Source organism: Eptesicus fuscus, chromosome 4 (genome assembly GCF_027574615.1).
Source record: "Eptesicus fuscus isolate TK198812 chromosome 4, DD_ASM_mEF_20220401, whole genome shotgun sequence".
Taxonomy (NCBI): Eukaryota; Metazoa; Chordata; class Mammalia; order Chiroptera; family Vespertilionidae; genus Eptesicus; species Eptesicus fuscus.
Genome location: NC_072476.1, coordinates 5,333,193 through 5,357,831, shown reverse-complemented (window position 1 = coordinate 5,357,831; position 24,639 = coordinate 5,333,193). Strand labels below are relative to the sequence as shown.

The following is a 24,639-nucleotide window of genomic DNA, read 5'->3' as shown; positions in this document are numbered from 1 at the left end:
TAGCTCGCTGCCGCCCTCCAGTAACTCAGGCCGTGCATCTGAGCCCCCCCACCCCCCTCTCCCCCACCTCCCCTCATAGCTTGCTGCCCTGCCCCCTCCTGTAGCTCTCCACCTCCCACTTGTAGCTTGCTGCCCCACCCTCCTGCTGATCCGTGATCCAGCCGTTACTCGGTCGGCCATTAAGCTTCACAGAATAACAGCCATTTGCATATTACATCTTTATTATATAGGATGTATTTTCCACCTGTATTTGTACAACCACTTTTCCTAGTGTCTGCTGCGTTAGGTCCTTTGTGATTCACTCCAGTCCCTTTACACTCGCTACACCTGAGTCTTGATTCGCCTTTGGTTTGCTGGAGTACAGCTTTCCTCACAGTCTGAGCTTTGAACTTGGCAGGGCTCCCAATTATGTAGAGTGCTTTCACATGAGAGACAACATCGGTTGTTCTTCTTGACACAAAGGCCTCTCAAACTGTGATTAGATCAAAACAAACAAACAAAAACATTTTCCACAAGGGGATCAAAATGTGGAGAAATACAATTCTGCCTGCCAGCACGTAACACAGTTATGAGGTGTCTTCATTTCCTGTTTTTGTAATTACAAAATACAAGATAAAAATATAGTCGTAAATTTAGCAAAAAATAACTCCAAGAATATAGATGTAGCTGGAAGCTCCTCTCTTCACAAACATTGAGCCTGCAGATCCCCACGGATGTGGTGAAAGCTCCGAGTCCGCTCTGTGGGGCGAAGTGACCACGTGCGGGGTCTTCCCTCGCGGCCCAGCCTGCACTGTGAGTGCCACGCCTGTGCTTCGTGTTCAGATACTTCACGGATGTTATTGGCACCATCGCAGCGGGCAAGCAGAGAAGCGGCACGGGTATTGAAAAAGTTACTGAGGAAGGGCAGAGGGTCAAAGGGGGAGAGGTCTCCGGCAGTAAGAGAAGGAAGAAGGTAGCGCAGAGGCGCTGCCTGAGCTGGTGGAGAGCCTGCGTGGTTTTGAAGGGAGAGTGGACGGGGCAGGAGGAGAGAATGTGCCTGTGAAATCAACTGTATTCTCAAAAGGTGAGAAAAACGGTTGGACCGAGAGAGGCAAACGAGCCCGACATCCGTCCCCCGGGTGTGAATGTGGCGGGGACCTGATGTGGAGAATTCAGGCCCAAGTCCCCGCTGTGGGCTGCTGCTGCCCCGGGTCCAGAGGGCGGGCGGAATCGGCACCACCGGCGGGAATGACCGAGCAGCATGTGCGGCGCTCAGGCGGCTGAAGAATGACGGCTGGCCCGGCAGGTTCCGCGGGAAGAGACAAATGCTGCCGTGGGTTTCCGAGGAAGACGGCATTTATCTATTTGGGGGAAATACATCTGCTAGACAATATACATGTAAGAGGAGAAGAACGAGCTTCCCAAACACTGATTCACATTCCTGTAGCAGACGGCAACGGGGGGCCACAAGTTCCTGCCTGTCTCAGTTATTTGGACTTAAAAACATGAATTTACAAATATCCTTCAGACCCTAATCTACCCCAAAGCATAGGCCTGCCCCAAGTAACAGTGTGGTAGGCACTCATCTTTTTGTTGTTGTTATAAATAAAAATTGGCTTACAAAGTATACATTGTTATTTACTAATGCATTCTGTTACAAAGATTTAGGAGGCTTTTTTTTATCAGAACATATAGATCTACCCTATTCCTTTTAATGACCACAGAGTCACGCATAGAAATTTATATCATAAAATATTAACCAATTCCACTGGTGGACATTTAGGTTATTTCCAATTTGGAAGTGGGTGTATATTTAGATGTGTGCATACATACATATATATTGCATATGTGACTTGCTATGTCAACTTGTACATACATTTCATAATTTGAAGAACTAAAATTCTGTGGCAATTCATATTTTCACCCAGTTATTTTTAATGTTTTTATTTTGAAAAAAATATTAAATGTACCTAACATTTACAAGATTGATACCTAGAACTCCAGAATACCTTTAACAAGATTCACGGTTGTTAACATTTACCACGTTGGTTCATTCATTCTCTCCTCTCTTTCCTCATTCTTCTTGGTTTCAGAGTATATAATACAACTTATCCTCTGATATCTCACTGTGTGTTTTCTGACAACAACCTGATCCTTTATGTAACCACACTCCACTCATCAGCTTCGGGTTTGACCACTGACAGCACTGTTTCCTGCTGCACAGTTCTATTCCACTTTTGTCAGCTGTCCCAGCAACGGCTCTCCAGCCTTTTTCCCGCCAATATGGGATCAGGTCCAGAATCTTGTTTTGCCTTTAGTTGTGTGGCTCCTTAGTCTCCTTTAATCTGGAAACAGTCCTTGCTTAGCCTTCCATTGTTTTTCATGCCGTTGACCTTGTTGTAAAACATGGCAGGTTATTTCACAGACTGTCCCTCAGTTTGGGTTGGTCTGATGTTTCCTCATGATTAAAATCATGTTTAACATTCCTAGCCAGAACACTGGAGAAGTGGTGTTGTGTTCCCAGAAAGTTACCTCTAGAGGCACGTGCCACTGGCCCACTCCGTGGTCATTTTCATTTTTCTCAGCGGATAAGTCTTGTCTAGCTCAGTTTCTCGGTGCCATTGCTATCACCCACTTGTATGTATTAAATTCCCTGAAGGGAGACAGGTTCAGATCATGCGAATGCCTGTTCCTCATCAGACTCTCATGTCCCAGACATACTACCCATTGACAATTACTATCCGGGCAAGTCTTTCCTATAATGACTTCCAAACGGCCATGTCCAGCTCACCCCTCCCTCCTCATTTACCAGCTGGCATTTTATTGAGGAAAGAGCATTTTCTTTTCGTCTCTTTATCTAGCTCGCTAGTTGTCTTACTATCTCAGTCTATCCATCCATCCATTCACCTACCCAATCACTTGTCTATTTACCATTAGTATAGATCAATGGCTTACTATTTTATTCAATGGGTTATATTACATTACTGTTCTTATTTTGATACTTGATTTTTTTTTTCCAGATCTGACTGGCAGGATCCCTTTAAGTAGGCCCGTGCGTCCTTTTGCTAAGTCCCCTGAGGTTTTTAGTACTTGCTTACCTTCTGGCACAGTGAGTCCAGTGCTTGTACCTTCCCTGCGCGCCCTGAGTTAGTGCTTGCTCCAGGCGTCCTGGCTCTCCCTGTTGGGGACCAACACTAAGACCTGGGCCTGGGTTTTTTCACTGTCGCCGAGATCTCCCTGCCTTCCATCCTCTCCCTGGACAGGGCGGTGAAATGTTTGTATTTGTCTATTAGGAATCATAGATTTACACGGATAGCCCTCAAATTCCAATCTAACCCCCAAGATTCTTCCCTGTTTCCCCATCCCCAGTGGCAACCCTGGCTCCCAACACAAGGCACTTCTCATTTGCATAACCCTGTATCCCACAGAAAGTTGTTCAGGTTGCTACATACATACTATACACTATGACAAACATACCAACTAAGAAAAGCTCAAGATTAATTTGCAATTCATTGTCCCCTGCACTGAAAATACCATGTTCAGATGTTACCTGCATTACTAGTTTCCTCTGCAGCTTAGATTTACAAAACAAATGGGTCCATTGACCTCTGTTTGCATTCAATTTAGCCTTTCTTTTCCCCCTTATAATGATTACATTTTTTATTGAATGTATTGGGTGACATCCTATATAATAAAAGCCTAATACGCTAAGTGTCCAGTCGTCTAGTTGGCCATTCAACCAATCAAGGTGTAATATACTAATGACATGCTAAGGCAGTGGTTCTCAACCTTCCTAATGCCGCAACCCTTTAATACAGTTCCTCATGTTGTGGTGACCCCGAACCATAAAATTATTTTCGTTTCTACTTCATAACTGTAATTTTGCTACTGTTAATGAATCGTAATGTAAAGATCTGTGTTTTCCGATGGTCTTAGGCGACCCTGCTAGCAGTTCTCAACCCGTGTGTCATGACCCACAGGTTGAGAACCGCTGCTGTAGAGCCTCTTCTACCTCCACCCCCTTTCCCTCTGGCAAATGCCATGCTGTTGCCTCTATGTCTATGACTTGTTGATGTGTTGTTTTGCTTAATCCTTTCACCATCGTCACCCAGCCTGAAACCCCCCTCCCCTCTGACAGCTCTCAGTCTATCCTCTATCTATGTGTCGGTTTCTCTTTTGTTTGTTAGTTTATTTTGTTCATTAGATTCCAGTGCACGAGGGTTCCCTTTTCTCCACATCCTCGCCAGCACCTGTTGTCTGTTGATTTATTGATGGTAGCCATTCTGGCTGGTGTGAGGTGATATCTCACTGAAGTTTTTGGTTGTTGTTGTTTGTTTGTCTTTAATATGTTTTTATTGATTTCAGAGAGGAAGGGAGAGGGAGCGAGAGATAGAAACATCAATGATGAGAGAGAATCATTGATCGGCTGCCTCCTGCATGCCCCACACTGGGGATTGAGCCCGCAACATAGGCATGTGCCCTGATCAGGAATCGAACCACGACTTCCTGGTTCACATGTTGTAGCTCAACCACTGAGCCACGCTGGCTGACCGGGCCTCACTGAAGTTTTAATTTGTATTTCTCTGATAATTATTGACATTGGTTGAGCATTTTTTCATATGTCCATTGGCCATCTGTGTGGCCTCTTTGGAGAAGTGCCTATTCAGGTCTTTTGCCTGTTTTTTAAATTGGATTGTGTTTTGTTTTGATTTTGCTGTTCAGTTTTATAAGTTCTTTATACATTTTGGATATTAAACCCTTTATCAGATGTATCATTGGCAAATATGTTCTCCCATTCAGTGGGTTGTCTTTTCATTTTGTTGATGGTTTCCTTTACCATGCAGAAGCTTTTTAGTTTGGTGTCATCCGATTTGTTTATATTTTTCTTTTGTTTCCCTTGCCCACGGAGATATATTAGAAAAGATATTGCTGTAAGTAATATCTGAGATTTAACTGCCTATTTTTTCTTCTAGGATTTTTTATGGTTTCAAGTCCAACATTTAAATCTTTAATCCATTTTGAGTTTATTTTTGTGTATGGTGTCAGAGGTGGTCTTGTTTCAGTTTTTGCATGTATCTGTAAGGACAAGAAAAAAGCTTCTTTTTCTTTGCTGTGGCCTTCCACAATTTATGAGAAGCACCTGGTGAACAAACCCCGAGATTGTTAGCTACTCAACAAAATATTAGCAAATCGGATCCAGCAATATATTAGAAAGGTCATACATTGTGATCAAGTGGGATTTATTCTGGGGATGCAGGTAGGTATAATAACTGCAAATCAGTAAACATGATATATCACATAAACTAAATGAAGGATGAAATCACATGATCATATCAAAAGATGCAGAAACAGCATTTGACAAAATCCAGCACTCATTTAATATAAAAACTCTCAGCAAAGTGGGACTAGAGGGAACATACCTCAATGCAATAAAGGCTGTATATGAAACATTCATATAGTTGTTTGTAATATTTTCTTACAATCCTTTGTATTTCTTTGATGTCGTTGTTACTTCTCCGCTTTTATTTCTTAACTAGAGGCCCAGTGCATGAAATTCGTGCACAGAGGTGGGTTCTCCCTCAGCCCAGCCTGTACCCTCTCCAATATGAGACCCCTCGAGGGATGTCCGACTGCCCTCTCACAATCCAGGACTGCTGGCTCCCAACTGCTTGTCTGCCTGCCTTCCTGATTGGCCCTAACTGCTTCTGCCTGCCAGCCTGATCACCCCCTAACCACTCCGCTGCCAGCCTGATTGATGCCTAACAGCTCCCCTGCCAGCCTGTTTGCCCCCAACTTCCCTCCTCTGCCGGCCTGGTTACCCCTAACTGCCCTCTCCTGCAGGGTTGATCACCTCCAACTGCCCTTTCTTGCAGGCCTGGTCCCTCTCAACTGCCCTCCCTTGCAGGGCTGATCCCTCACAACTGCCCTCCCTTGCAGGCCGGGTGCCTCCCAACTGCCCTCTCCTGCTGGCCATCTTGTGGTGGCCATCTTGTGTCCACATGGGGGCAGGATCTTTGACCACATGGGGGCAGCTATATTGTGTGTTGCAGTGGTGATCAATCTGCATATTATTCTTTTATTAGATAGGATAGAGGCCTGGTACAGGGGTGGGGTCCAGCTGGTTTGCCCTGAAGGGTGTCCCGGATCAGGTGGAGGTTCCCTTGGGGTGTGGGGCGGCCTGAGCGAGGGGCCTGTGGTGGTTTGCAGGCCGGCCACGTTCCCTGGTAACCCAAGCGGAGGCCCTGGTATCTGGAATTTATTTTCCTTCTACAATTGAAACTTTGTAGCCTGGAGCGGAGCCAAGCCAAGCCTGGGGCTCCCTCCGAGGCCGCAGCCATTGTGTTGGGATTAAAATTGAAACTTTGTTGCCTTAAGCAGGTGAGCCCAGCCAGGGTGTGTGGAAAGCTTTGCTTCCCCTGTTGCCGGCGGCAACCCTGGCCTGCTCTCTCAAGCTCCATTCTGCCGCCATTTGTTTGAATTTGTTTACCTTCTATAATTGAAACTTTGTAGCTTGAGTGGAGGCTTAGGCCTGGAAATGGCAGGCGGAAAGCTTGGCCTCCTCTGTTACCTAGGAAACCTTGCTCTCTGTGGCTGTAGCCATCTTGGTTTGGGTTAATTTGCATACTCGCTCTGATTGGATGGTGGGCGTGGCTTGTGGGCATGGCTTGTGGGTGTGTCGGAGGTGTGGTCAATTTGCATATTTGTCTATTATTTGATTAGATCTATTTATTGGGTCCTTTCTTTTTTTCTTGATGAATTGGGTTAGTCAATCTTGTTTATATTTTCAAAGAATTAGCTCTTGGTTTCATTGATCTTTTGTATTTTTTTAAAGGTTGTATCTTGTTTATTTCTGCTCTTGTCTTTATTATTTCCTTCTTTCTACTCACTTTGGGCTTTGTTTGTTATTCTTTTTCAAGTTCCTTTAAGTGTGGAGTTATATTGTTTATTTGAGATTTTTCCTTTTTTCTTGAGATAGGCCTATAGTGCTATGAATTTCCCTCTTAGGACTGCTTTCCCTGTGCCCCTTAGGGCTGTTGTGTTCTCACCTTTTTTTGTTTCAAGGTATCTTTGGATTTCTTCCTTGATCTCATTGTTAACCCATTCATTGTATAGTAACATGTTATTTAGCCTCTATGTCTTTGCGTGTTTTTCAGTTACATATTTTTGAATATGTAGAATGTTAGCACCTTAGTTGCATTTTTCTATTTTTATCAGAATCAATAACATTTATATACTATTTTTTTCACAGATGCCCCCTCCCTGTATTAGTCTTACCTCTACAATTAAATACATGAAATGCTCACTATTAGCCCTTTTGCCAACATTTTCCAAATTATTTCCTGGTTGGTCAAAATTCATCCACAATGAAGTCTTCAGGATGGTCACTAGTGTACAATATTTCCTGAATTCTCGCATGTTCAGAACTCCTTCGATTGCAGGATTTCTCCACCTCAACACTATTACCATTTGGGGCTGGGTAATTCTTTGTTATATAGTGCTGGTCTGCACAGGGTGGGATGGTTAGCAGCTTTCCTGACTACTGCCCACTAGATGCCAGTAGCACTCCATCCCCCACTGGTGACAACAGAAAATGCCTCCGACATTGACAAGTGTCCTGCGGGGCGGGGCAGGGGTGCTCTCAGTCTCCTGCAGGGTTGATACAGGAATGGAAAACCTTTGGCTACTCTTTCTTTCCTTGAGGTCCCTGTTTCCTTGCATTGTTTCTTGCTTTTTAAAAGTGTGATGCCAGCCTACTTTTCTTATGCTGGTAAATAATTTTGATTTTTATTTTATTCCTGGAAGCCCAAATGATTTTTTAATTTGTCTTTGAATTTTAATCATTTTAGAAGATATGGCTTAGAATATATTGTTCCAGGTCAATTTTCAAAGAATATTGTAGTCTTCTTTTTAAATGTAGATTTAAGCCCTGGCTGGTTTTGCTCAGTGGTTATAGCATTGGCCTGCGGACTGAAGGGTCTCGGGTTCAATTCCGGTCAAGGGTACTTGCCCAGGTTTCAGGCTCAATCCCCAGTAGGGGGCATGAGGAGGCAGCCGATCAATGATTCTGATCATTGATGTTTCTATCTTTCTCTCTCTCTCTCTCTCCCTTCCTCTCTGAAACCAATAAAAATATATTTTAAAATAATAATAAAATAAAATGCAAATTTAAGTTTTCTTTCATTTCTATGAAGTTTTCTTGGATTATAGTTTAAATGCTAGTTTTATTGTTTTTCCCTTTTAATCTTTAATTATATTTATGTTGGACCTCCTTTGCCTATCTCCCATTCCACCCATTTGGTTGTCTTACTGTCTTTCTTCAATTTTATTTTCTATCATGCTACCCTCTCCCTTTACATCTCAATCTCCCAACTTACCATATAGTTTTCCATTTCTTGTTTTAAGCAAACAATTTCCTGAATTTTATTGAGAACACAAGGCAGCAGATGCTTTCTGAAGTATGCTTCTGTTTCCTCTGATCATACTCATCCAAAGACTCTCCTTCTGACTCTTCAGCTTCACATTTCTGTCTTCATGCTATATGATTTTGAATAAAATAAGACTAAGATACATGGGTGAGATATATGTTATTCTTATTTCCACTTCTGCTTATTTATCAAGGAACAAGAAAGTTATACCATTTCCTATTTGTTACATACATAATTTCCCTTTTATTCCCTCAAGTGCCATCAGATTGCTATGTGATACGTTCCTTCTTCCTGCTCTGAAATTGGAGAACTATTTGATGTGCTCAACCTTTAGCCAAATTTCTAGTGTATAATCGCCTATTATCATTAAACTTTCTACTTCAAAAAGCCACTTATTCTTAAAAATATACTCTGGTGTTCAAGGAGGGCTAGTGTGATACCCCTATCATGTCTGTCGACAAAGTTTAGAATTTATTCCTGGATCGGCTCTCTCTGCACTCATGACTAAAATCAACAGCCTTCATCACAGCCACTGCACGGCTGATTTTCTTGCAGATGTCAGATCACAGCTAACGCTGGGAATGGGTGTTAGCAGACTAAATATGCTAGTCAGCAGTTCCTATACTGAGGGAGATTTGAACTCCTTCACTCTAATGAATCAAGTCCAAGCTTGTGAGATCCTGGAAGTATTTTTCCACTGGTGGTTCCACCATTGTGCTAGTAGGCTTTGAAGGCTTGACTCGTGGAAATCCTCCCTGTTTTCTAGCTGGTCCTTGTGTAACATTCCTAGCTCCTCATGCTACTGAACTTGTCCCTCCCCTCTTGAGTTGTTATAATGTTGTGAGTTTGGAGAATCAGAGGGCCCTGAATTCCTATCATCAGGACTCAGCACTAAGTGGGCTGTGATTATGTCACTGCTGCATGAGGCCCTCCCTATAAGGCTCTCCAAATGTGCACAGTGCAAGGTGTGAAAGCCCCTCGGAACAGTTGTGAGCTCTGTACAGCCTGGGACCAACCAGCTTCTCACCTTTACTCACATCTGCCATGTATCACAAACTCTCACCACACTAGACAGTTAAGCTCTTTCTCCAAACCTGCCAGGTAATTTCAGACCTTATTACTTCTGCTCAGATACTGTTCTTCTGCCTGTAATACCTTGCCTTGCAGCCAGAAAGTCCTACCTATCCTTCAAAGTACAGCAGAAATAGCATCTCCTCTGTGTACTACTCCCAGGTACCCAAAGCAAAATTACACCATTCTCTGTGGCTGCATTGCTATGGTCTGAATGTTGTATTGGCTGTGTCCCTCCAGAATTAATTTGTTAAATCCTAATGTTTAACGTGTTGTTATTTGGAGGTGGGATGTTTGAGTGATTAGGTAATGAGGGCTCAGCCCCTATAAGTGGGATTAGTGCCCTTATAAAAGTAGCCAGAGAGACCTTCCTAGCTTTTGTCTCAAGGAAATTATCTTCTAATAGATCACTAAACTTTTCCTCCCTTTTATAACCTCTGTTCTCTGCCTCCAAAATCCCCAAAAAAGAAGTGGCAGACATCTATGCTGCTTCTCATTTATCTCATGCATGCCATTATTTTGCCTTTGGCTCCAGGCTGCAACATTGCATTGACTTTATCCCCAGATCGTGGTTATCCCCAGATCTATCCCCAAATTGGTTGTCAACCATAGCCACTCTCTTATTCAGCCTGTCCACCAAATTTGTCTTAATGCCAAACACATTTTCCATTACCAGGGCTCGTTTGGGTCTCTGATCGCTCCTTTTGTGCAACAGCAGTCTGTTCTTGCTGTTGTAAATAAAATTTAAAATTTATTTATTGATTTGAGAGAGAGAGTATGAGTGTGTGTGTGAGAGAGAAACATTGATATATTGTTCCACTTATTTATGCATTCATTGGTTGATTCTTGTATGTGCTCTGACTGGGGAATGAACCTGCAACTTTGGCATATCAGGACAATGCTCTAACCAACTGGGCTACCCAGCCAGGGCCAAAAAATTGTTTTCTTTCCTGAGTGATCTTTGTTTCCTAAAAACATGATTATTTTATTTGTTACTCTTAATGTTTCTCTGGTATGTAATTTCTTTTTTATTTTGTAAGAGAACATTTATTTGGTAAGTCACAGAGGTAGAAGGAGTTCCTAAAAGAAATGGGCTTAGGAGACAAGTTGTGGAGGTAAAGGAAGGGTCCTTAGTGATGAAACCAGTGGTAACATGCCAGGGGCAGGGAGGGGGAGGGGAAGGGTGAAGGCACGGGTGTGCTCCCTGGAGACAAAGTGCCCTGGGTCCTCCATCCTAAGGGTTTTAAGGATGGCGATTTTATTTTATTATTTTTTAAAATATATTTTTATTGATTTCAGAGATGGAGAGAGAGAGAGAGAGAGAGAGAGAGAGAGAGAGAGAGAGAGAGAGAAACATCAATGATGAGAGAGAATCCTTGATTGGCGGCTTCCTGCATGCCCCACACTGACAATTGAGCCCACAACCTGGGCATGTGCCCTGACTGAGAATCACACTGTGACCTCCTGGTTCATAGGTTGATGCTCAACCACTGAGCCATGTTGTCAGGGCAACGGTGGAGATTTTAGGGGAGGTCCTGGGGAAGATCTCAATAGAACACTCAGCAGCTTTCCAGGCGTGTCCTTTCAGGGTCATGGTCTCCACTGATTGATTGGCCAGCACCTGGGCAGGTAGTCAATAGTCAATGCAGCTGGTCCTGAGGCTGGTTTTGTTGCTTATCTGGGCCTGGAGCTGAAATACAACTGAGGCCTAAATGTCATCTCTAGGGAGGAAAGGTCAGGGGGTCCAAATCGCATGACCAGTGATGTGCTGGAGGAGGAACAGTCACCCTGGGGCAAGGTCACACTCTACAATTGATTGTCCCTTGCTAGGCACCTGGGGCTTTCTATCCTGGTGACCTTACATGTCTGTCTGACTTCCTACCACACTCCCCCTCAAGGACCATGCCTCTGAATTCTTTCTGAGAAAAAGGGGCACAGGGTCTCTTCTATAGCTGCTTCCTGCTGAAAGGGGGTGACGTTTTACCTCAGAGCCAAGAGATTCTCGCTCTCTGTCAGAGGGGTGATGAGGCCTGGGCAGGGAAGGAGGTGGCGATGGTGTCCAGAGGTGGAATTTCCTGAGTGTGAGTACGGCTTGTAGCCTGGTGGAGACACTTATAAATGTTAGTATTATTCGGGCAAAAGTTAGAACAAGAATTATGACAAGTGTTCCGGTAGAAAAAAAAACACATTTTCGTTCCCACTAATTCCAAGTCAAAGGATGAGAGAAAAATGAAACATTATTTTGGAGGGTTGTGGCTAAATATTTAAGAAAACCAGATAAATTCAGGATTCAGCTCAATTCATAGGTGAAAAATAAAACTTTGAAGACAATTAGAGTCTAATATTCCTAACTGTGTATTATAGTCTCTTGAATCACAGTTTACCCCTCAAATCACCCTCGTTTTTATTGAAGAACCAAATCAAGAACAATTTACTTACTGTATTAAGTCCAGTTTCAATTTGACCTGGTTGTTTGCATAAACACAATAAAAACAGCAATGGATTATATGGGCTCTTTAAAATCTGCTTGGCTGGAATCCCATGATTGAGCTTCAGTTAGCCCCTCAGGGCAAAGAAGCTGAGCCACCTAGTTGCATCAGGTTTTCCTGCAATACCTGTAGACTTGGGTGGACTCCTGGAATTTATGAGGTTCCCAAAATGTCTTAAAGCTCCTTCCTTGACATCCCTCAGGAAAGCAACCTTTGCTCCTCACCTGGAGAGACTGCCATGAACCACATGGCCAAGCAAGGTACCAGGCTTTCTCTAAGGGGCTCTGATTGGTTTCACAGTCAGTCTTCATTTCTTAGGGCTTTCTGGTGACATCCAGAGCCCACGTGTGTCTCTTAGACATGACAGTCCAATCAAAATCTTGATTAGTAAAACCACAATTGGAAATTGGTCTTATTGAATTCATGAAAGACTCATACTGTCATGACTTAGTCATTAATAATTGCCAAATTCTGGGGTATCAGGTAGGGAATATATATATATTGCTATATATACTATATAATAAAAGCCTAATGTGCTTAAGTGTCCAGTCATCTGTCCAACCAATCAAAGCATAATATGCTAGTGATATGCTAAGGCGGCTCAACAGCTTGCTATGACATGCACTGACCACCAGGGGGCAGATGCTCTGACCGGTAGGCTAGCTTGCTGCTGGGGTCTGGCCAATAGGGACTGAGCAAGATGGACTGGACACACCCTGGAGCCCTCCCGTGGTCCCTCCCCAGCTGGCCAACCTCCCGCGTCCCTCCTAGGCCCTGATCTTGCACTGGTGGGGTCCCTGGGCCTTGCCTGTGCCCTCTCACAATCCAGGACCCCTTGGGTGATGTTAGAGCGGGTTTTGGCCCAATCCTACAGGCAAAAAAGGCTAATATGCAAATCGACCACTAAGGCTGTCCAACTGACAGCTTATGCCTGCTCCTGCGGGCTCCAGGACTACGAGAGGGCGCAGGCCAGGCTGAGGGACCCCCCCACCTGAGTGCATGAATTTCATGCACTGTGCCTCTAGTATATATATATATATATATATATATATATATATATATATATATACTGAGTGACCAGATTATTATGATCTCTGAACGCATAATAATCTGGCCACTCAGTGTATTTATATAATAAAAGGCTAATATGCAAATTGTCCCATTGACCAGGAGTTCGACCAGCAGGCAGGCCTGCCAACTGCCTATGTTCCCATCCCCTGGCCAGGCTGGCCGAATCCCACCCATGCACGAATTCATGCACCGGGCCTCTAATACCTCTAATATATATATATACATACACACACACACACACACACACACACACACACTGAGTGGCCAGATTATTATGCGTTCAGAGATCATAATAATCTGGCCATTCAATGTATATTTCACCAAATTCCTTTAAAAAAATCTCCTTATATTTGAAAAGACTGAGGAAAATTCTTGTCCTTTTAGCAAAGTGAAAAAGATCCAAATTCTAATTCTGTATTAGCTTACTTTTGATCTTTAAATTTATTTACTTAATTAAATTTATTATTCAGGAGAGCACATGCTGGGCCTTTGTTTTAAGGGGTTTTAAAGACTGGGCATTTAGGGGAAGATCTCAATAGAATTCATCAGCTTTATGCTGATTAGTATGTGATTTCTTTAATTCACTTGCTTGCTGACCCTTGGCGATTAGTTCCTGTTTATGAATAAAGACCTAGGCCTAAGAGCTGAGATTTCATCTGGATTTGGGTAGATCTGTCTGCCGGGAAACTTCTCCCTGGATGACTCCGTACTAGCGGGCAGGGTGTGAGGACATGACACAGCAGCAGACTATTCCGATGTCTTCCTTCTTGAGAAAAGTTGCCTTGCCTTCCTTACTAAGGTACCCACTGTGCTTCCGAGGTTCCTTAAACTCGGCTTTGCTTCCCATTCCTGGTCTTACATTCCGAAGAGGAGGCATCTGCATGGAAGCCGGCCACGTTCTTCCGTGTGTGCAGTGTTGGTTTTCACATGGGGCCAAAGCCTCTCTTATTTGCTGCATGTATCTTGGGGAGAGCAGGCAAGAGATGGGGTCCAACTGGCATAGCCATCCTACATCCAGCTCTTTTGTTTAAAATATATTTTATTGATTTTTTTACAGAGAGGAAGGATGGGGGATAAAGAGTTGGGGATGAGAGAGAAACATCCATCAGCTGCCTCCTGCACACCTCCTACTGGGGATGTGCCTGCAACCAAGGTACATGCCCTTGACCGGAATCGAACCTGGGACCTTTCAGTCTGCAGGCCGATGCTCTATCCACTGAGCCAAACCTGTTAGGGCCATCCAGTTCTTTAAATGAAACATATTCCACATGCATTCCTTGACTAGTATAAAAAGAGTGCCCAAGTGGCTAAAAGTCTTCCATCTCTGTATCCATACCTCCTTGCCATGTGACTGCTCTGCCTCGAAGGAGGTGGGGTTTATTTCTCTACCCTCTTGAGTGTGGGCTTGGCCATGTGGCTTGTTTTGTTCAGTGGACTACAGAAAAGTGATCTGAGACAGAAACTGGAAAATCGCTTGGGCCTTGGGGCGTGCTCTCTCTTGCTGCTCTTGTAAAGAGGACAGATGAAAGATGAGAGGGTTAAAAATACAGTTTCTTGTGAGTGAATGCTGAGACATCACAGCAACAGCTTTGTGAGGAGTCCTGCAGGGCAGCGAGGAGCATGAGGCCCGTTTGCCTCTGCCATGATCAACAGCCTGCTGCACGCCAACCCTGTGAAACACCTGCCTGGATATCCAGCCAGCAGCTGCCCACAGCTGACCACGCAGGCTGGAAGACCCCAGCAGAGAGAGACGAGCTCACACAGAGAACTGCCCAGCTGATCCAAACCACCACTAAATAAAGTGCTACTGAACCCTGCTTGGCACGAAGTTTGGGGTGGTTTGTTGCACGGCAAAAGCTAACAGATACAAGCACCAAAGTGTATGAGTGCTCCAGATGCTGTAGATACTGTGTTAAGGAAGTAGATAAGGCTTCTGTCCTGACATGATGATAAACAAAGAAATAAATAAGTAAGACATTTCAGGGATCCATATGCGCTGTGAAGGGGGAGTCAGGGGGCATGCTAGAGCGACTGGCTGGGGCTGAGACCTGATTTACATACTGTGGGCAGAGAAGAGTTCTTTGAGTAGGTGAACTCTGAGTTAAGATCTGGATGACAAGGAAGAGCCAAGCATGTGAGGTCTAGAGATAGATTGTTCCAGATGAAAGAAACAACAAGAGCAAAGGCTTTGAGGTGGGAACAGTAAAGGACATAAAGGAAGTCAGCGAGGCTGGAGTAGGAAGCAAAGAGCAAAGAAGAGAGCGAGAGGAAGGGTTCAAAGTCGGGGAGACCGACCACGTGGGAAGACCCGGACTATAATGAATCGCCTTGATGCTCTACCATGTCTCATCCCTATCCTCTGTATTTGTGGACTTGGAGCTGGATGCTTTTAAGAGACTCATAGGAAGGACCCCTCTTCCCGCCAACATTTTGTGCTACAGCTTCCCACGATCTGTTATCTCAGCCAGATCCATCTGCTTTCGGTCTCAGAATTTCTTCAACGTGTCCTCCTTCAGTTGCCACCTGTCAGCAGCTCTCGCTCCTGAGTCCACATATACTCCTGAACCCTGCTCACTGCGCCAAATGTTGGAGTAAGTTCTTCCTCGACCCTGCTCGCTGAGCCAATTATGGGAGTACTCACTCCTTCATCCTGCTCGATCATACCAACTGTTGGGCCTCAGTTTCCCTGCCAGGGACTGGGTTTCTTTGGACACCGGTTATTAGATAGAGAAGACATGAGAAGTCACAGGTGTATCAGAGAGGCTTTCCTGCAGCCCAAGTAGCCGTCGCTAACAAGGAGCCATCAGACAAAGCAGTTCTTCAAAGTAAAGTCCCATAAAGCAGGCAGCCGCACACCGGCTGGTTAATATTACATTTTTCCTGCAAAGCAGCCTCCAACATAAAAACTATACAAATATAGTAGCCCAACTATGTAGCCGCAAATACCGTAGTCACCAGAACCTATACAGTAGCCCAGCCCTACATAAAAGCAGCCTAGCCTCGGCCGGTCAGTAACACATGTTCCCTGTAATGCAGCCTCTGCACTGCCTGGTAAGAGCAGAGAACTCAATAAGGCAGTTACTCACCATCCAATATATATTTATTGTGTACCTTTTATCTGCAAACAAAATTGAGGCCCTTCCCTACTGGTTGCGCTCGCATCCACCTGCCTTGTTCAATTCCGGCTGAGCTGAGTATAGCTCATTGAAAACCTCGTGCTCATTGAAAACCTCAGTAACATACTTTATACCACCTTAGACAAAGGAGGCTTCTTGCCAAAACATCAGTGACATCCGTCTTTCGGGTTCTAGAAGGGCACGCCTGCGCAGTATATAGATTGCTGCGTCTTTGCTTTTGTACCTGCGCATAGCAAATTAGCCTTGCGCACTCTGATTAGGAGTCCCATGCTCAGATTGGCCTTGGCTATCCGGCCCCCACACTCAACTTGGCCTTGAACATGCGGCATATTCTGGACAGGGTTCCCACATCACCTTTCTAGTGTTCTAGGATTATGATAAAGTGTCTTAAAAATGGTTTTTCACATTTTAAGGACTGTGTTACATGTCTGTCCTCAACTCACCATTTCAATGGAAATTCTCTTATCTCATTTTTAAATTGGTGGCTCTAAGCTCATCCCACTCTATTATCCTCTTGCTGTCCTCTTTCTCTTCGTTTCTTCTTTACAACTTGTCTTTAGACTGCCTGGTAAGAGCAGAGAACTCAATAAGGCAGTTACTCACCATCCAATATATATTTATTGTGTACCTTTTATCTGCAAACAAAATTGAGGCCCTTCCCTACTGGTTGCGCTCGCATCCACCTGCCTTGTTCAATTCCGGCTGAGCTGAGTATAGCTCATTCAAAACCTCGTGCTGGGGCACTGAAGACATAGGGTTAATTCTCCCAGTGCCTTAACACATTGCGGACCAGTAGTTTTATGGCTAGCTTTACCCAGTGGCCAGGTAAGTTTCTACTGAACGAGTAAAAAATAAATTTACATAAATGTTAAAGGCATGCTTTAAAATTAAACACTCACTGCATTTTGAAGTTATTTATTACATGTTATTACAAGCTAATATATTTTTAAAGTATGATACTTTATAAAGCGCTGTGTAATATGAAGCGAGAATTTTCATGATCCGTCCGCAATGTTAATATGCTGAAATACCTACTTTAACTCCTGGTCTTCTCTCTCCCTCTCCCTCTCTCTCCCTCTCCCTCTCCCTCTCCCTCTCTCATCTATGTATTTATCTCCATTGAGTGGCACACATGGATGTCATGGGAGGGATGTACCATGTTACCCCGGTGGGAAGAGGAGACCCTTCATCCTTGCAGACAAACCGTTGCCTTGTTAGGCATTTGTAAAGTTTCCAGGCACAGCAATCTCACTCCTTTTCCTAAGGCAGATGAATATACTTTGTGCAGAGGTTAGAGTACTTGTTTGTGATATTAGCATCTGCAGAGCCCAGTCCACACTCATGCTATTTCCTGCTGCATGTCTATTAGTTTCTTTGCAGAACCCCAAAGTACAAAACATTCTGCCCATCCTGCTGTTGCCTTCGGGGAACCCCACTGCACCCTTCCCTCAAATCCAAAACCAGACCAGAGAGAGCAACATGAATGAAGAGACAGGGAGACCCTCATCCTCTCTCTACCCCAGGGCCTTTGCATGTGCTATTCCCTTTGCCTGGGACACCATTTCCCTGCTTCTCTCCCAGTCTCTTCCTTATCCTCTGGTCACAGTGTATTAGCTGCCTGCTCAGATAGCTTTCCCTGCTTTCCCATCGTCCCTTCCCTCCCTGTGTCCTGGATGCTACCTGCATCCAGGCCCCCTTCCCCCGGAACGCACGCACGTTTCTGAGGTGCTGAGAGTCCTCACTGCCAAAATGGCGCCGCCTTCCTGGGGGTTACTCTTGGTCAAAGGGGACACTCAGTGGCCAGTCGTTGGCTGGGGCACAGGGCCAGCTGCCTGGCCTCAGGGTGGACCGGCGCCTCCCGGGGCGTCCGACTGAAGGCGGCCTCTGGCAGAGACCACCCCAGTGCTTAGCTTTCCTCCCCCACCTTCTGCTTCCCTCCCACCCTCTCCGGAGAGCATTCCCCAAACTCATTCTCACCGGAATCGCCACCGCAGGCCCCGCTTGCAGGAACCAGACCTGTGACCGGAGAAAGCTCTGAGAGGTTTACTCTTTGTTTACCCAACGGAGTGGCTTTTTCTCTCTGACCCGCGCCTCTCCCTGTGATGGAGGTTCCCACGGTCAGGGGTCAGGCTCCGATGCGAATAGTGCCCCCTGAGCTGGCCACAGGGGAGCCTGGGCCTGAGGCTCCCTCTCCCCTCTCCGAAGTGAAGGCGGGAAAGACACAGGGACACAGCAACTCACCCTGGAGGCGGCGCAAAGTGGTTTGTCTGACCCGATAAAAAGCGTTATTTTTTAGAGGCTTTAGGACAATCATTAAATCCGAAGTTCGATAGAGATGCTTCTCCGCGTTAATTTTAAGTGCCAGCGAGGCGGTCCCGGACCCGTTCTCTCCCCGAAGTGAAACGGCTTTGGTTAGAGATGGGGAAGCAGGGGTTAACGCACTGCCAAGTTTAAAGTTCAAAGCCGTGACGAAGGATCTTCTCCCACACGTAGCCCCTCGGGAGCCACAGCAGCCGCAGACACTAATAAAACATGACGGCTCGAGTTCGGAGGGCCTGTGGGGAATCCGACTAATGGAATGAGCCCCACAGGAGGGTTTAGAAATTACTTCCTATGCAAATGTTTTTAAACGCCACTTCTTGTCACCTACACACGCAATGCTCGAAATTTAGATTATTGGAACACGAGGCTGAGCTGCAACAAGTGAGAAGGTCTGTTGGGCCGGAACGGGGCTCACACGCCAAGGCCAAAGCGGGCAGGGAGGAGGCGGCCCGCAGCATCTCACTGGCTGCGCACTAGCGCACATGGAGGGACCCGCAAGCCCCCACCGTCCCGGGGCTGGGGCTGGGCCGGAGCAGAGCTGGAGAAAGGGTGCGTGGATCTGAGGGCACCTGCCCTAAAGCTCTCCCACCACTGTCCACGCACGTCAGCCACCGGGAGGCCTGCCTTCAAACTGCCTGTCCCAAATGCACCAGGGAAGCGGGCCCTGGGAGCCCCCCGGAGGGAGGTGGACGAGCTGGATGTCTGTTCAGGCGGAACTTGAAGGTGGTCGAGGCCGTGTCCCCTCTGACTTCCAGCTTCTGCCACCTGTGTTCTCCGCTCAGCTTCAGGCAGCCCGCACACCCCGCCCCACTCCCTCCTCCACCCCTGCCCCACCCCCTTCTGCAGTTCCTCCTGCGCCTTTCTCTTCTGTTTACAGCACCATCGCCATCTCAGTTCCCGGGGTTTCAGACCTTGGCAGTGTTTGTCCCTCTCATCTGTCCCCTTGACGCCGGCATCCAGGGCCAGCGCCGGCACGTCCCCTGGCTGTGGTCCTTGACCTCCTCATCCGGTGTGGCCCTCACTTCCGCCGCTTGAGTTACCCGTGGGCCTGGCCCGTGATCTTCCTGTTACTCAGAATCGCTCCTGGGGGAGCCCATCGGGGAGAAGCCTTACTCCGGCGCTGCTGCCAGAGCCCCCACACCGGCTTGTGCTGCCTTTCGCACCACGTGAGGCACGTGAGACTCACTCTTTGGACTCTTTCCTCTTGTTTTAAAGAAAGCAGCCCCGAGCGCTGTGTGTTTCCTCCGAAGGACAGAGATGTGCCGGGGGAGGGGAAGCGCCTGCAGACCTGCAGCCTTTATATTCCTGTTCGGTGTGCAGAGAAGCCGGCCCCTCCGTGCTCCAGAGTCACAGGAGCCCGTGCTTCCATAGCACCAAGGAAGGAGGGCCCCTCTCCCACTGTCCCCCAACAAAGGCTCAGCGGGAGCTGGGGCAGTCACTCTGAGAGCTGCTCGCTGCCAAAAGGCCACAGGCAGCCTGGCCCGCGGCCAGAGGCAGCAGCAGTGCAGGTCACGACCCCGGAGTAGAACTTGGCCTTGGGTTTGATGGATAGTGAAGGGATGGGTAAACCCTTTAGCCAGTTTTAGTCTTTTAATATCTCCTAGTTCTTATTTCGTTTCTATCAAATAACATGAAGACAGGGCATTGGCTAGCGCCGTTAACTACTCCCACTGGCCACAGGGACTTCTCCTCCCACCTCTTCACCTGTTCCCCTGCAGCCTGTTGTCTGTCCAGTGCAGGAGCTTCCTCCTCTCACCTCTCTGGTCTTGCTTGGTCCCGAATGGTCAGCCACTTCACAGTTCTCATGAGCATTCCTGAGGCGCCGGCCGCCTCCTGCCTCCCACCCTCAGCTGCGCCCCGATACCCACTCCCGTGTCTAGAATGTCAGGCCTCGCTGAGTAAAATCATGAGTGTTTGTTCTTTATCTCCTGGGCCCTAACATTTTTGATGGCTCCAATGTCCTTGATCTACACAGGTTGACGTCATAACTTATTTTCAAGGATTTCAAACCTATTCCACTCTGATCAAGGTCCATATTCCATCCCTACCACCAAACCCTTGTGTGGGTGCCAAGTCCATCCAGTATGAGTTTCCTCAAAATCTCTCTTATCTACATCAAGCTTATATTTGGATTTGCCCCTCTCTTTTTGTTCTTGCCTCAAATAATGAAATTCCCTTTGCTTATCTAGTGAAGTTGAAAACACGGTGCACTACCCAATGCTTCTTTTCCTGTTTTAGAGGCTCTCCCGACCTAAGAGGGAGGGGTGCCATGCTAATTGCGTATATGCCACTTTTCTGCGGAATCTACCCCTCTTCCAGCAGACGCGGAGACCCACAGTGGCCGCGTGGAGCTGAGTGCGGTGGGGCAGGTGCGCATGGACAGGGAATGGCTGCGGCCCGGCGCCGTGATGGGTGCGACTCAGGGTGTGGCTGTGGCACAAAGAAATGGATGAAGTCACTGGGGCTGGGCGTGGGAAAGCATGGTGGACACCATACAGCTGAGCCAGGTCCTAACGAATCGCAGTTCAGTAGCAAGCGGCGGGCCCCCATTGAAGGTTTGTTACATTGGGACCAACGGCCTGGCGCACAGGGAAGCCGCTGAGCAGTTACCGCGTGCAGACAGCCCCGTGCCCTCACGGAAAAGAGGCCTCCGTCAGCTAATGGGGTGGAGGAACAGAGTGGCAGCGAGGGGCCTGAGAGCCCACAAAAGGAAGCAAAGACTATACCCCAAATTAGGCGAAAGAAATAATATTGATAAAATCAGAAACTGTTGCTTTAAAAATCATAGAAACAGCAGAACAAACAAGTCCTAGAGTTGTTCCTTCAAAAGAAAGGGCAAGCGATTGGGGGGTGGAGAGGGCCGTGCAAAGGTACTGCAAGTTTAATGAAGGCGAAAAGGAAAACACATAGAAAGCAAATTTATTGAAGATGTATTTATAGATGCCTAATACTTGCCAGGTCCGGACTGAGCCTGGGACACAACGGCTGTACGAAGAGATGTGTCCTTGACCTTCGAGGAACTGAATTTTGAATGAGGACGTGCTTCTTTAAACAAGTGATCACGCAGATAAAACACAACTCCAAATTGAGGGCCATGAAGGAAAAGTAAAGAGTACAATGAGGTCAGAGCATGGTCACGGATCCACGTGGGCTGGGTGTGGATCATGATCTGAAAAGCAGCCCCGAGAGAAAACCAGGGCCAAGGTCGAGGGACTGGACAGAGGTCAGTGAGCTGGAGCGGACAAAGGAAGCAGAGAGTTACCAAGACTTTAGGCAGGGTGACCGACAGTCCCAGTGTGGCCGGGGCTGAGTGGGGAGGGCTCCTGGGATGTGGACTTTCCGTTTTAAAACCTGGACAGTCCCAGGCAAACCGGGGTGACGTGGTCCCTGTTTACAGGCCTCATTCAATTCTGTGGACTCGGCAGAAGAGCAGTGTGGTTGGTGGCCATAGTCAAGGCGGCCGCGGTGGGGAACGGGTGACTCAGAAACATTTCGAGGTAAATTGATGGAACTTGGTGAACAATGACGGCCAGGGAGGATGGTAGGTCAGGAATAATCGAGAAGGAACCGCAGATGTTTCTGGCTTTGGAAGCTGGACGGATGTGCATAAGAAAGGAATGAGTACACAAACAAACGACAAATTCTTCTCAGACGTCAACTGCCAATCAGAGCTGCAGATCCGGTCAGTGCTGAGCCCGCCCACCGGAGTAAAGGTCGGTGCCTCCATGCCTTCCACATGGGCTCAAACCGAGCCCGGGCCTGGAGGAAGCCCCCACGTGCTCTGGAGAGTTCGGAGGTTCGTGTCATCCCCTTAGTAAGGGGATGACTCAGCATAATGAGAAAAAGAAATGCAGGAGGCATTCCTCCACATTCAGACGGCGCGTCAAGAAATAAATGCATTACTCTTGCCCCTCCCCAACTCTCAGACTCCAATATTTAACCCAGAGGAAACCGTAACTGAATTATGAAGTCCTTTCAAAACTAGACATTTGACACATCTGTTATAGAAGTCTTACAGAAAGCACTCTGGGTGCTTGTAAATTCTATAATTATGTTAATTCAAACTTGAAGACACTCCCATGAATTTTTTAAAAAATATTTCCAACCCAGATCACAGGGTTTGTTCTGCCTGCCACTGGGATGTGGGGAATATTTGCCGAATGCACTAAATTCTCTTCTTTAACCGCCCATGTCAGGAGAGCACAGGGCTGGAATAAAGATGAGCGCAGCAGGCCAGGCATGGGAGTTTATTGAACACGTAGGCTTAGTCCAGGTTCAAAAGCACAGTCCCAGGGAGACCTACGTCAGGGAGCCGAACAGGTGAGCACTTGGCTTTCAATACCCGAATCCCAAAGGGAAACATGTGAGAGCAGAATGCTAGGGCTGGGTGGGCCTCCAGGTCATGCAGCTCAATCTTTCCTCCACAGTTGTTTTTCAAGCATTCATTCACTCACCTATTAACTTAACAAGCATTTATTGAGCACCTACTGTATACGAGGCACTCTTCAGGAATGTGGAATACGTTCGTGAACATCACAGACACAGCTCTCTCCTCTCATTGACTTGATCTTCTGAAGAGAGGATTCGGGAAAGAACAATGAGGGTGAGCAGTGGACACAATGGCTACAGTACAGTACGCTGGAAGGCGAACGCAGTTCCATGACAAGGGAAAAGGAGGGCGGTGGAGCGGCCGTTGTGATGGGGTGGGGGTAGGTTGCAGTTTAAATGAGATGGTTGAGTAGCTCTCATTTCAGAGATGTTTGCAAGAAGATTCAGCAGAGATGAGGGAGTGAGCATGGGGTCTCTGGAAGGACAGCCTGGCTGATTCTTCCTTTATTTTCCCTCTAAAACAGTCCAGAGCAATCTAAAGTGGGATTTTTAGCAAAAGCGATTCATCAGCCTCAGAAGCTCAGTTTTGCTTGTGTCCCACCCCGAGGCATGTGTCCCAATCAATTCCTTCCCCAGTCCTCTAGCACTAGCCCTCCACGCTTCCAAGTCCATGGGCTCCAAGGCCATGCTCCCCACACCTCCACTTCAGCTCGTCCTGGGGCAGCGTAAGGGAATATAGTGTCTGGCTGAGCATCGTGGAATGGTCTGTCTGTCTGTCTGAGCATCGTGGAATGGTCTGTTAGTCTGTCTGAGCATCGTGGAATGGTCTGTCTGGCTGGCTGAGCATAGTGAAATGGTCGGTCTGTCTGGCTGAGCATCATGAATGGTCTGTCTGTCTGTCTGTCTGAGCATTGTGGAATGCTCTATCTGGCTGAGCATCGTGAATGGTCTGTCTGTCTGTCTGTCTAAGCATTGTGGAATGGTCTGTCTGGCTGAGCATCGTGGAATGGACTGTCTGGCTGGCTGAGCATCGTCCGCATGTGGCAGTTTAGAAGCTCAGGACGAGGGTAAGCAAAGCCTGCCTGTGCCATTTACCCTGACGGTCCTTAGGCAAGTTATTTAACCTCAATGAGTTTCCATTTCCTTATTCATAATAATGAGATAATACCTATTAAGTGGTTTTGTCAATAGTATTGCCAGGGAAAATGTATGTAGAGCACTTAGCACAGTGCCGGGCAGACCGTAAGCACTTAATTAAAGTTAAAACCTGCTGTGCTCGCTTCAGCCGCACATGTACTGACATTGAACGGTACAGAGAAGATGAGCCTGGCCCGTGTAAGGACAACGTGCAAATCCGCGAAGCGTTCCATGTTTTACAGATGAGAGTTAGCACGTTTTGGTGGTCCACACCAGTGCCGTCTCCTGTGGGACAAGGTCCCTCCCAGCCTCCATTCTAGTTTACCTTTACCAGCCTGGCACCGAGCCTGGCACGGGTTACATGGGAGTGAGTAATGGGATGCAGTGTGTCCAGGGCTATCCAGAAAAACACAACCAGCCTTGGAGAACGCACCATCCCTACCTGGTTGGTAAGTAGCTGCCCATCCATTCAGCAGGTGAAAAGTTTAGACACACACAAGCCAGAATCGGATTTTACCCGCCACTTTCCCCATAATTGACAATCTTGGGGAGAGAGAGTAACCAGGTGAGGAAAAAGGATGGCAACCTTTCCTTTCCTTGCAACACTATTAAAGGAGACCATTTCTCATCTTAATCATAGTATTTCCTGGCTTTTCTTTCTTTTAAAATGTATTCTTT

The 24,639-nt window shown here is 46.6% G+C and overlaps 1 non-coding gene across 1 annotated transcript; it reads left to right on the top strand.

The window, feature by feature from the left end:
• Positions 1-24,096: 24,096 nt before the first annotated feature.
• LOC114226838 (U6 spliceosomal RNA) lies at positions 24,097-24,200 on the top strand. The gene has a single exon (XR_003612957.1). It is a non-coding gene; the product is annotated as a U6 spliceosomal RNA (small nuclear RNA).
• The last annotated feature ends 439 nt before the right edge of the window (positions 24,201-24,639 follow it).